This window comes from Myotis davidii, unplaced genomic scaffold, assembly GCF_000327345.1.
Source record: "Myotis davidii unplaced genomic scaffold, ASM32734v1 scaffold809, whole genome shotgun sequence".
NCBI classification, from domain to species: domain Eukaryota; kingdom Metazoa; phylum Chordata; class Mammalia; order Chiroptera; family Vespertilionidae; genus Myotis; species Myotis davidii.
Window position 1 is genome coordinate 1931817 of NW_006300017.1, and position 6508 is coordinate 1938324.

Consider the following 6508-nt stretch of genomic DNA (forward strand, 5'->3'; position numbering starts at 1 on the left):
AACTACTTCTCTAGTTGATGTCACCATTTAATAGCATGTGTTAAAATGTAATAAATGTTGCATAACGAATATTTGCTGTATTGTTCGTCGTATACATCACAAGGATTTAGAGTCCTATATCAGACCTTTGGGGTTTTGTTTATTTTGTGAAATATTTCAAACATTCACAAAGAATACAGAATAATACAATAACCTGTGTACACATCATCCCGCTTGATGAAATTTTACCAATTTGCCCTATTTGCTTTATTTACTTATTTATTTTTAACATATTTTATTGATTTTTTTACAGAGAGGAAGAGAGAGAGATAGAGAGTTAGAAACATCGATGAAAGAGAAACATCGAGCCCTAACCGGTTTGTAGAGCGTCGGCCTGCGGACTCAAGGGTCCCAGGTTTGATTCCGGTCGAGGGCATGTACCTTGGTTGCAGGCACATCCCTAGTGGGGAGTGTGCAGGAGGCAGCTGTTCGATGTTTCTCTCTCATTGATGTTTCTAACTCTCTATCCCTCTCCCTTCCTCTCTGTAAAAAATCAATAAAATATTTTTTTTTTTAAAAAAAGAGAGAAACATCAATCAGCCGCCTCCTGCACATCTCCTACTGGGGATGTGCCCCCAACCCAAGTACATGCCCTTGACCGGAATCGAACCTGGAACCTTTCAGTCTGCTGGCTGACGCTCTATCCACTGAGCCAAACCGGTTTCGGCTATTTGCTTTATTTTTTGTCAATTACAGTTGGCATTCAATAAGTATTATTTTCTGTTAGTTTCATGTGTACAGCATAGTGATTAGACATTTATAAAATTTAGAAATTGTTCCCCATGATCAGTCTATGTAATTGTACTAAATAATGTCACCCAGTAAATACAATAATCTTTTTAAGAAAAACAAACAAACAAAAAAAGGAGTGGAAAATTTATGCCACAAAAATACTGAGAGAAAAAAAGCCCACAAAAATTCTGGTATGTCTATGTTAATTTAGGTTAAGTGAGTGTTAAGGTAGGAATTAAGGGATACAAAAGTCATTTTATACAGATGAAAGGGCCCATTTAACAGGAAAATATTAAAATGCTAAATTTATGTGCACCTAGTGAAATAGCTTTAAAATCTAGATGACTTATGAAAATTGCTATTAGTAAGTCATCCTTACTAAAAAGTATCTTAACAGTTTATAGATCCTTAACATGGATGCACTTTCTAATGATCTCTAGATAGATAGGTAGATCTATATAAAGTGCCGAGTGTGAGAAAATGACTGTCAATCAAGAATTGTATGCTAGGCCACTACCAAGAATGTGAAATAACATTTGCAGATAGGGTTTTTACCACTAATAGAACCTTATCAAAGAACTTTAAAAAAAAAATAACAAACTGTATCCTGTAAGGAATATTTGAGATACATGAAAGAATGGAAAGTTAGGAGAAAACTTTTAAAAAAAATTTAAAAGCTGTAGTGGACATGAAGAATGTCCTCAAGGGCTCAGATTTAAGCCCTGCTTGTCAACAAGGCTTGGGTAAGTTTAGAGCCATGCCGGATGGGTAGAAGTGGACTTGTAATGGCAAACAACTCTTGCAGACTCCCTCTGGCATCTTTGAACATAAGAGAAAGACCATCGGTAATCCTGGGTTGTACTTTAGTGCTGAGTACAGCTCAGTATGGCCTCCGGTAGTGATGTCTCATTATGATGCAGGAGGCTGCCTAGAATGGCCTTGCTCTTCTGCATTGATTTTTAGTTCTGCTTGACACCGTGAATGACTTGGCATATTTTATGAATGACTTCAAATACTCCATGACCATGTCATCACATATGTAAATCAACAGCCAGTGGGCAGCCATTTGGGAACATAAAAAGGACCATATGTCTTATTCACTGGTGTTTCCCTCCAGTGAGTCCCTCCCGTCTTCTAGGTACATCTAATCATCTTAAGTGCTATTAGTGGGGCACCTGGCCACTTCAGACTGTCGCTGCACCCATTTCAATCATATTGTCAACATTTTAGTATGGCTTTCCCTGCTGTCTGTGGGTAAACTAGATGGACAGAGTGACACTGAATCCTTAGGGCTTCCTATAGGTCTCCTTTCATCTAATTTGCATGTCCCTGGTCATTTTTCATCCTATGGGTATCCAAGTTGTGAGAATAAACTACCTTGAAAATACCTTGCTGCTAGCTTTGAATAAAGATAGGATAATACCCGTTTTGAAAATGTCCACCCATTTTACCCTGGAGAAGGAGATAGGATTTTATATTAATTTTGCCCACAGTTAGAGAAAAACAGAGTTCATGCTGTACACCTTTTAGTTAACCCCTTAGGACAGGGAGCCTCGTACTTCCTCCTCTCCACTTACCTGCCACACGAATACGGTAAGATGATACCTCTGATCTTATAATTGGGTGGGGGCACGTCCTGGTCAAAGATGTATGCATGGTCTGGCCATTTTGATGATTAGAGACTTTAAAAAATGTAAAATGCTTTGGACTTCGTCTCATGTTCAAACGTTTCTTTTTGTTAGAACTAAAAGACTCAAAATTACATGGTGATTTGGGTTGGAAAACAGCGCCTCTGTGTCTGAAGCAGATATCAAACACATGAACAAAAATCATCTTCATAGCATCCACATTCTCCATGTTCATTATTAGGAGTTACGTGGTTGTAAATTGATAGGGACTAGGCCTATGGAGGGATGGGCACTAGGATGGATTGAGGGGGGGTCAGCAGTAAGGATTTAGGGAGCAGCCTCGGGGGGCACTGCCTGCAGATGACTCAGCCTCAGCTGCCTTCCCTCCTGTTGCCTCAGCTCCGGATGCCTATCTGATGTCTTTGGTTGGGTCGCATGGCAACCTCTGTGATCAGGGTACAGGGTACAGTGGAACAGAGATGGGCAGTTCTCCAAAAGATAAGGAAACGGCCTCTTTGCCAGGAGAAAGGGGGAAGAAACAAAAAAAGGCCTATTGCGGAGAAGCCTAAACTAATTTAGAGCTGTCATTTGAAGTGTCTACCCCAGTGATGGCGAACCTATGACACGCGTGTCAGAGGTGACACGCGAACTCATTTTTGGGGTTGATTTTTCTTTGTTAAATGGCATTTAAATATATAAAATAAATATCAAAAATATAAGTCTTTGTTTTACTATGGTTGCAAATATCAAAAAGTTTCTATATGTGACACGGCACTGGAGTTAAGTTAGGGTTTTTCAAAATGCTGACACGCCGAGCTCAAAAGGTTCGCCATCACTGACTACCCTATACAACTTGGCATCCATTGAAAACTCTGGGTTAAATGCCTTGCATACTCGGTAATTATTTTGGGGCAGGGGGATTCTCTCTCATCACTGATGTTTCTATCACTCTCTCCCTCTCCCTCTCTGAAATCAATAAAAATAAATTTAAAAAAATAAAATACATTGTTGAGAGTTAGCAGCTATGTTGTATTATGTCAGTTGTAGCTTTTAGTGAGTGACATTATGTCCTATGGGATATTTCATCTTTGCAAACAATTGGAAAAATTTTTATCCTAATATAATACTTCAACTCTGAAACTTTTTTTGGGGGGGTGTTGTCTGATTTTTTTAATTTAAATTTTATTCTAATAAAAAATTGACACAACCAACATTCTGGGTTTAGATGAAGCATCTTATTGCATGGGATAATTAGAATAGAATAGCATCATCCCAATCTATCAATGCCATTGATTTACTTGGTTATTATTGTCTTACAGTATGAAGTCTCCACAGAGATTCTGTTTGTGGAGGAAAACCAGCATTCTCCTATTTTTTTAAATTCCCCCTCCCCCTCCCCCGCCCTACTTTTGTCAGTTTCCAACCAGAGAGCCTGGGGACCGGAAGCCTGTTTGTTTTGATGCGGATGTTTTTGAAGAAAAATGCATGGCCACTGAGTGGCGCCCGACTCTGGAGCCGCCCAGTTGTTTACAAAGGCATCTTCGTAGGTTTCAGACCATTTCAGTTCGGCTCAGTCAACACACAAGGCTGATAGGGTAACGACTGTGGGGGGTTTCTGATAAGGAAAAACGGGGTTGTTGTGCCAGGCAGATTTCGTTTTAAATCTAGTCTCTTGCTTGCTAATTCAGTGATTAGCCAGGTGGACCTAAGATAAATGTAAAACAGACCAAAGAATAACCCCAAACTCCCCTATACACTCATTTTGATGCATCAGCATACGTTAGTTAGATGCACCCGGAAAGCTGATGAATATTCTACTGAAACCCATCCCCTAAGATTCTTAACACAGCCCCGCCCAGGCTCACTTCTTTCCTAGAATGTTCCTAGGAGCCAAAGCAAGGCATGGCCTGGGCTCTCCCCTGTTGTTTCTTTTACCCCACTTTCTTCCTTGGTTTCCCTGTCCTCAGCTTTCATAAGACTTACTCTCAAACGCATCTGGACCTCGTGTTGCGAAATCTTTCCTAGAGGAAGTCAGGGACCCACATACCACAGGCCAGTCTGAGTCAGACCTGCTCCAGGCCTGCCCGCCCCTGTCTGGTAACTCAAAGAGCAAAGAGTACATGTTTGAGTAAGCGGTTCTGCATTCTTAGCCCTACGATTGGTGCAGGACAGTCGTCAGGCAGATGACAGGCCGTCAGTATCATCAATGCCAGTTGGTCTGGAGGATGGTTCCAGGAAGGTCTGGTCACATCTGGTAGTTTGGTTAATGGCTGGGAGGTAACAGGTGGCCAGGACAGGTGAATCCTGCAGGGGGGCTGTCTATCCAGGCATTGATGCAGGACTGGAAAGTTAAAAAAAAATTTTTTTTTTCCAATTCTCAGGCTGGTTAGAATAAGAATGGTGTGGCGCAGTGGTTGAGCATGGAGCTGTGAACCAGGAGGTCACGGTTCGATTCTCAGTCAGGACACACGGCAGGATTGCAGGTCTGGTCCCCAGTGTGGGGCGTGAAGGAGGCAGCCAGTCAATGATTCTCTCTCATCATTGATGTTTCTCTCTCTCTCTCCCTCTCCCTTCCTCTCTGAAATCAATAAAAAAAAATTTAAATAAAAGAATGGAATCTTTCCTCCTGCCTCAATCTTCATAACGTTAATCAGTTTAGCAGCTTGGTTACGTGACTCTATGGTATATGTCCCCTGTCTTCACGCTTTCCTCGGTGATGACAGCCATCATTCCGGTCTGAAAGAAAAGCCGTTTGCCTGACCATGTGAATTATTTGGCTCTGGTTTCTAATAGTACTCAATGGTAGATTTTTTTTTTCAGCCCCTCTTACCTAGTATTCATCTATCTGTGATAAGTTTCAGCTGGGCTCAGTTTTCATGTAATCTGTCCAAACATAACATTTTCAAGTCACCAGTGATCCTATGGTGATCATAGTGGCTGTTCATCGAAATTGCTATCGCCAGTAGGTGAGCTGAAAAAAAACGCTTATGCCCTGCTGGTGTGGCTCAGGTGGAGCGTCGACCTATGAACCAGGAGGTCACGGTTCGATTCCCGGTCAGGGCACATGCCCGGGTTGCGGGCTCGATCCCCAGTGTGGGGCTTGCAGGAGGCAGCCAATCAATGGTTCTCTCTCATCATGGATGTTTCTATCTCGCTCTCTCTTCCTCTCCCTTCCTCTCTGAAACCAATAAAAATATATTTTTAAAAAATGCTTAGAAGATTTGTGTACATTTCCAACATTTGCTCTTTTTGAAATCTGTCTTACAATATTTATAGTGAATAGCCATTGCAAGGCCTCTGGATATACACAACTATCAATACTTCTATGCACTTATTCATGTATCAAATCATTCTATGCCTGTGGGCTCTCATTTACCTAAAAGGCTTATATGTTTTAAGAATACATATAAGCATGTCTGATAAGAACAATAGGAAATCTTGGACGAATCGCATGGACACACCAGAGGAGAGACAACAAACAGAAGAGAACAATTAAGTGAGACTCCATGCTGATGGAGAGAGAACAGCAGGAAGTGAGAGGAGCAAAACAAGTAACTTACATTGTTACTGCCGCCCGCCCCCCTCAAAAAAACAACCCCCCCCCACACAAATAAACTAGGTTTAAAATCCTGATGAAAAACCCACAAGTGATTCATAACTGGAAGACTTGATCCCCCTCTGCATTGCCCTGGTTTCTCCCCCTTCTCCCAACACACACACACACACACACACAGAACACCACGCCCTAGGGAGGTTACAATCTACAGCCTTGGGACAAATGACTCAGATTAGAGATAAATCAATGACATAAAGCTCATACAGTTATTGGAAAACATAACAGCGCTTCCCTTCGCCTGTCCCCTGATGGTCCCTTAACCTGGAGAATCAGGCAAAGAAACAAGAGCGCCCTGCCCAGGGCTGCAGACCTTCCCTGGGAGCCGGAGAGCAGCGAAGGTTGGAATTTCCCCCCGCTCCCTCACGGACCGAGTCGCCGAGTCGCCACTTTACCGCCGGTCCCTAGGCGTGGGCGGGTCTTCCCGGAACTTCTGGCGGCGGGTGTTTTCCACGCCGAGTGACTCCGGTTCCCGGCGCCCAGCAGGTAGGTGGCC

At 42.4% G+C, this 6508-nt stretch overlaps 1 long non-coding RNA gene across 1 annotated transcript in view; it reads left to right on the forward strand.

Annotated features, from left to right (window-relative positions):
- The first annotated feature begins 6195 nt into the window (after positions 1 to 6195).
- LOC107181383 overlaps positions 6196 to 6508 on the forward strand; it is a 4411-nt gene continuing 4098 nt past the window's right edge. The window contains exon 1 of the long non-coding RNA XR_001515940.1: positions 6196 to 6498. This is a non-coding gene — a long non-coding RNA (uncharacterized LOC107181383). The remainder of the gene's footprint in view (positions 6499 to 6508) is intronic.